Source organism: Camelus dromedarius, chromosome 32 (genome assembly GCF_036321535.1).
Source record: "Camelus dromedarius isolate mCamDro1 chromosome 32, mCamDro1.pat, whole genome shotgun sequence".
Lineage (NCBI taxonomy): Eukaryota > Metazoa > Chordata > Mammalia > Artiodactyla > Camelidae > Camelus > Camelus dromedarius.
The window spans coordinates 3,646,008-3,652,489 of record NC_087467.1 but is presented as its reverse complement, the minus strand read 5'-3'; positions in this window follow the sequence as shown (position 1 = coordinate 3,652,489).

Genomic DNA, 6,482 nt, shown 5'->3' with positions numbered 1-6,482 from the left:
CCATCAATAATACTGGATGCAAGAAGCCCACTTCTCCAAGGTTCTTAGAGAAAATGATGTTGAACACTATGATTATACTTCAGGGCAAATAAAGACATCTCAGGTTTTTTGGCGACATGGCTAGTTTAACTTCCATTAACTCAAGTCTGAAGGAATTACTAAAGTATATATACCAGCAAGTAAAAATAAGTGAATCCTAGAGAAAGAAATGGAATTTGAGAAACAGCAGTGAGCAAAGGAATCAATAAAATGTACTGCTAAGTCTAAATGAGCATCAGTTACAAAATTTCAACCTTAAACTAAAATCACACATGACATTGGTGTGAGATGACATCAGTAAACACGCAGCAGAGAGTGACTTACTATGGAATCATTATTCACGCTGTTATTTTTGCATTGTTTTCTTTATTCATGGACTTAAATATGAACTCATTTTTCCTGGGATGAGAGGAAGAGAACCTTACTCCTCTGAAATCCTGTTGCAGATATCATCTCATTTAATTTTTTTAAGATGTTTCATTTACTCATCTTTATGTGTATTGTAGTATAAGATAAATTATAAATTCCTTCAGGGAAGAGAGTTTATCAGTTTATTAATTTAATAGGTTTGGTAACAACCAGTATTTTGAAGGTGTTAAATAAAAATAAATTACAGTTTTCTGTACTGGTTGGGGCAGGAGATATCATGAAATCAGTTTGGGGGCAGAGATGGTGATAATAAACCAAGGATCATACAAACAAGTCAAGTCTATTTTTTTAAATATATATATAATTTTTATGGTGCTGAGGAAAAGAGAACCCTTACAATACAAAAACCACAAATATTTATCTCTATTAGCTGGTAAAATTGTCTTTACAGAGACTCATATACAAAATCCTAGACCTTAAGAAAAATTCCAGTTTTACCAGAAAAAGGCTTTGGACCCTCAACTGCCAAAGGAACCCCCAAAAATATCTGACACAGAGCAAATTCACATCCTTCAGTGAAGATAAAGAGAGGAAAAAAAAAAAAAAAAAAAAAAAAAAGAAAGCACTAGATCCACAGAAAGACATTACAAGACAAAGAGGGAAAAGAACATTGCTAAAAAAAATAAAAAGTTGCCAAGATGTAGATAAAAATGTAGACAAAACATTTCACCATTGTTGAAGAAAAATACTTTGTCTAACTATGCTTTGAAGCAGATAATAATAATATATTAAATAACACAGTACTGGAGCTAGAGTGGGACATATAAATCATGAGTTGAAACAGCTTGGGGAAAAAAAGTAAAGTAAAAAATAAAATAATCATGGAAATGTAGAAAAAATAAAAAAGAACACAAACAAAGTGTATTTAGGGTCATAGATCATAGGAACACAAAATACAAGCAAAATGAAATCGAAATAAAAGATTTACCCCCCCCCCAAAAAAAGGCAGGAAATAGAGATTCAACTAAATGTAATCAGAGTTCTTAAAGGGAAAAACCAAAACAAAAATTTATAATAATAAAATACTGAAATATTAACTCAAAAAAGTCTCATTTAATTAAAAAATGTTATTTCTATGTATTAAAGTATACAATTTGTGTCACAATAAAAAGAATGATCAACTGAAGCTTATCATGGTAAAGGCACTGATGTTTAACCACAAATAAAAGAATTCTTAGGTTATAACAAGAAATGAGTGATTTACAGGTACAAGGGGAGTAAACAGAAGAAGGCAAGGCTGGCCACAACTTCTACTTTGCAACTGTCAGCACAAGAAGAGAGCCGTGTAACATCTACAAATTTCTTGAAAATAGAAAGTGACCTAAGGTTTTAATACCTGGAGAAAAATACCTTGTTAAAAAAAAAAAACAAATGGTTTTTAACAAGGAAGAACTCAGGAAAGACTTTGAACATTGGGTGCATATGCCTTTTCAAATTAGCGTTTTTGTTTTCTTCAGATATATACCTAGGAGTGGACTGGCTGGATCTTATGATAGTTCGACTTTTAGTTTTTGAGGAAACTTCATACTGTTTTCCACAGTGGCTGTAGCAATTTACATTCCCACCAAAACTGTACAATGATTCCTTTTTCTCTGCATCCTCACCAATGTTTGTTATTTAGAGTATTTTTGATGAGAACTATTCTGACAGATATTAGGTGATGCCTCCTCGTGGTTTTGATTGGCATTTCTCTGACAATTTGGGAAGTCAAGAATCTTTTCATGTTAGCCATCTGTATGTCTTCTTTGGAAAAAATGTCTGTTCAGAACTTCTGCCTATTTTTCCATTTTTTGCCAGTGATTTGTATAAAGTATTTATACATTTTGAATACTAACCATTTATCTATCGTATCATTTGCAAATATTTTCACCCATTAAGCACATTTTTTTTAATTGATAATCTCCTTTGCTTTGAGAGATTATACGTCTCTAGGAATTTTTCCATCACTTCTATGTTGTCTGTCTTATTGACCTATAGTTATTCAGAGCAATCTCTTATGATCTTTTGTATTTCTGTAATGTCTCCTTTTTCATTTCTGATTTTGTTGACTGGGGTCTTCTCTCTTTTTTTTTCTCCATGTTTCTGGCTAAAGTTTTGTCAGTTTTATTATCTTTTCAAAGTACCAGTTCTTAGTTTCACGGACTTTTCTTTCTTTTTATTCAGTCTCCATTTCATGTATTTCTACTCTGATCTTTAGGATTTATTTCCTTCTATTAACTTCGGGGTTTCTCTGTTGTTTTTTCTAGTTCCTTTAGGTGTAAGGTTACGTTGTTTACCTGAGATGTTTTTGTTTCTGGAGGTAAATTTATTATCTTGCAAACTTCCCTCTTTGAATTGCCTACTAGCTTTACCAATGAGATGCTTCCTTTCATCATTTTCATGTTTCTAGCTGTGGCCTTTCTTTTTTTGCTTAGAGAAATCACTTTAACATTTTTTTTGTAAAGCTGGTTTGGTGGTGGCAAGTTATCTAGCTTTGCTCACATTTAATACTGCTGAACTCTCTGTCAAATCTGAATGAGTCTTGTTAAGTAGACAGTTCTTGGTTGTAGATTTATCCCTTTCATCACTTTAAATATATTTTGCCTTACCCTCCTGGCCTGCAGAGTTTCTACTGAAAATTCAGCTGATAGTCTTTTGGGAGTTCCCTTGTATAAAATTGTTGCTTTCCCCTTGCTGCTTGTAATAATCTCTCTTTAAGTTTTGTAATAAGTCTCTCTTTATCTATAATTTTAATTACATTGTGTGCTTCTTTGGGTTGATCCTGTTTGAGACTCTCTATGCTTCCTGGACTTGGATTTCGGTTTCCTTTCCCAGATTTGGGAACTTTTCAACTATCATGTCTTCAGATATGTTCTCAGCCCCTTTCCCTCTCTCTTCTCTTGCTGGGACCCCTATAAGGTGAATGTTAGTAACCTTGATGTTGTCCCAGAGGTCTCCTAAACTGTCCTCATTTCTTGTAATTCTTTTACATATTTTTTTTCTGCTCAATGTCTATGATTTCCACTACTCTGTCTGCCAGTTAACTGATCCATTCCTATCATTCAGTCCACTGTTGATTCTTTCTAGTGTAATTTTCATTTCAGTTTCGTATTCTTCATCTATGTTTGGTTGTTCTTTATATCTTCTAACTCTTTGTTGAAAACTTCTAATTTCTCCTTCTCTGCATCCATTCTCCTCCTGATTTCTTTGATAATCTGTATGATCATTACCTTGAATCTTTCTTAGGTAGATTGCCTACTTCCACTTCACCTCATTCCTCTTCTGAAGTTCTGTCTTGTATCTTCCTTTGGAACGTATTCCCCTGTCTCCTAATTTTGCATAATTTGCTGTTTTTACTTCTATGTATCTGGTAGATTGGTTATGTTTCCTGACTTTGGAGGTGTGGCCTTTTATGAGTTATCCCAGCTGCATCTCTCTCATCACCAGTTACATGCTCTAGGGGTGCCGCTTATGTGGGCTCTGTGAGTCTTTCTGTTGTGGCAGCCTGACCACGGTGAGCAGTTTGGTAGACTTAGCTGGTCCCTGGTCTGGTTGGTATCCAAGCCCTGTCTTGTGTGGAGGCTCCCGGCTGCTGGTTGGCAAGGCTGGGCCATGAGATGGCTGGCTTCAGTATACCGAGCTTCCCTGGGGCTAGTGCTGGCTCACTGGTGGGAAAAGCCAGGTACAGGGTCTGAGTGCAGGGCCCAAGGGTCTATGGCTGGTGTCAGACCAATAGTGGGTGTGGCCAGTTCCTGTGAGTTTCAGGGTGTCCTGAAGCTTGTGCGAGCCTGCTGGTGGGTGAGCTGGGTCCGCCGGCTACAGGTGGGCCTCCCGCTGGCGTCTGCCCGCTGGTAAGGGAGGCCAGTCCTGGGGCTAGAGCAGGTCCGCTGGTGGGCAGGCCAGGGGTCCTGGGGCTGGCGGTGCCTACTGGCAGGTAGAGCTGGGTTCTGGATTCTCTGACTGCTAGGCCCTGGGGGTCCAAGTTCTGGTGTTTATGCATTAGTGCATGGGGCCATGTCCTGGGCCCTCTGGTGGTCATGGCTGTGTCCACGGATGGCTGTGGGCTCAGGGGGGTTTAAGGCAGCCTGTTTGTTGGGTGTGCAGCTCTGTCCCCCTCAGTTGTTTGGCCTGAGGTGACCCAGAACTGGTGCCTATAGGCTTGTGGGAGGGGGTGGGTCAGGGTCCTGAAGCTAATAAGCCAGAGGGAGAATTCCAGAATCACATCTGCCAGCGTCCAGATGGTGGAACAGACTCTACAATGTCTGCTGCCAGTGTCTGTGCCCCCAAGGTGAGGCGCAATTGCCTCCCGCCTCTCTGGGAGACTCTCCAACGTCCGCAAGTAGGTCTGACCCAGACTCCTTTCAAATTCCTGCTTCTGCCCAGGGGCCCAGAGTGTGTGACATCATGTGTGCCCCTTTTAACAGTGCATTTTCTATAGCATTCAGCCCCCTGGGTCTTGCAAGCAAAGTCCACTGACCTTCAAAGCCAAAGTTTTGAGGGCCCCTTTTCCTGGCACAGGACCCTCAGTCTTAGGAGCCTGATGTAGTGTTTAGACTCCTTGCTTCTTGAGTAGAAACTCTGCAGTTGTAATGTTTCTTCTGTTTCTGGGTTGGGGTATAGGACTCAATTATATCATGACTCCACCTCTCCAACCCATCCACTTGTGACTTTTTTCTTTTAGATGTAATCATTTGATCACAAAGCAATATTCCAACTCTACTAAATCTATGAGGCATAGAATCTGCCACTACACACATACAGATACATATAAAAATAACTCAGAAATACTGAACAATTTTAAATTGGCAAAAATCTTCCAGAAAAATCAAAGAAAAAGAAAGCAGAGTTTATGATCTTAGTATCAGACAAGGGTAAATTGTGACCAGAAAGTCCTAGAAAGAAAAAAAAAAAAAACTTTTTAGCAGCTAAAAAGTAAAGTTCACCAGAAAAATATAACCAATATAAATATCTATACTCCAAATTGTATAACACTAACACTTTTCAACAGAACACAGGGATAAACTATGAAAAACAGTAAAAGCATTCACAGCAGACTCTGTCACTTTATTCAGGACGTTCAAAGAGGTAACCTGAGGAAAGTTTAATTAAGGGACTACTTCCAAAGTCAAGATATTAAAAAAAACATTCAGAGTTTTAAGAATCCTAGAGCTGGTAGCAATCTTTTATGAACACTTTTATGAAACAAAATGTTTCATAAAGGAGCCATGAGAAGACATACAGAAACACTAATAATAGGATGTATTTCTACATCGCTCTGGAACAAGACAGATGAAGTGAACAAAAATAAATAAGAATATAAGAGATCCAAAAATGTAATCATTAAGAGAAACCTTATGAATCTGTGTTGAACCTTACACCCTAACTATTAAGAATGCAGCTTCTTCTCAGTCACCCATGACACATTCACAAGAGATGATCATAAACAGAGTTATAAAGAAAACATCAGTCATTTACATAATGAAAAACAAACAAGCGTCCCTTCTACCTAGAAAACAAAAAAGCTGCCTATTAACTAACTCTCCGATAAAAGAAAGAATACAAACTGAAGTTGAAAATTTTATGAAAAGAATGACAATGAAAACAGTATAGATCATAACACGTGGGATGCATTTAGAGCAGTGATCAGAGGAAAATTCATAGCCTTAAATTCGTTTATCAGTATAAATAAAAGAATGATAAAAAATGACATAAATTCCAAGCTCAAAAAACGAGACAAAGAACAAAGCAAACCCAAAGCAATCACAAAGGCAAAGAATAAAAATAAAAAAAGAAATTAATGAAGAGAATAGAGAAATGAATCAAATGAATAAATCCAAATTCTGTTTGAAATTTTGAAAAATGTAACAAAGTTACAACTAGAGAAACCACTAGCTTACTTAATAGAGAAATAAAGGGAGAAAGTAAAAAATATGCAAGACTTGAGAACTGGGAAATAACCATGACATAAAATTCGTATCTTATAGCAAGACAAGAAAAACTTAAAAAATGTTCTCTGTCCTGTGGCATCCTCTCCC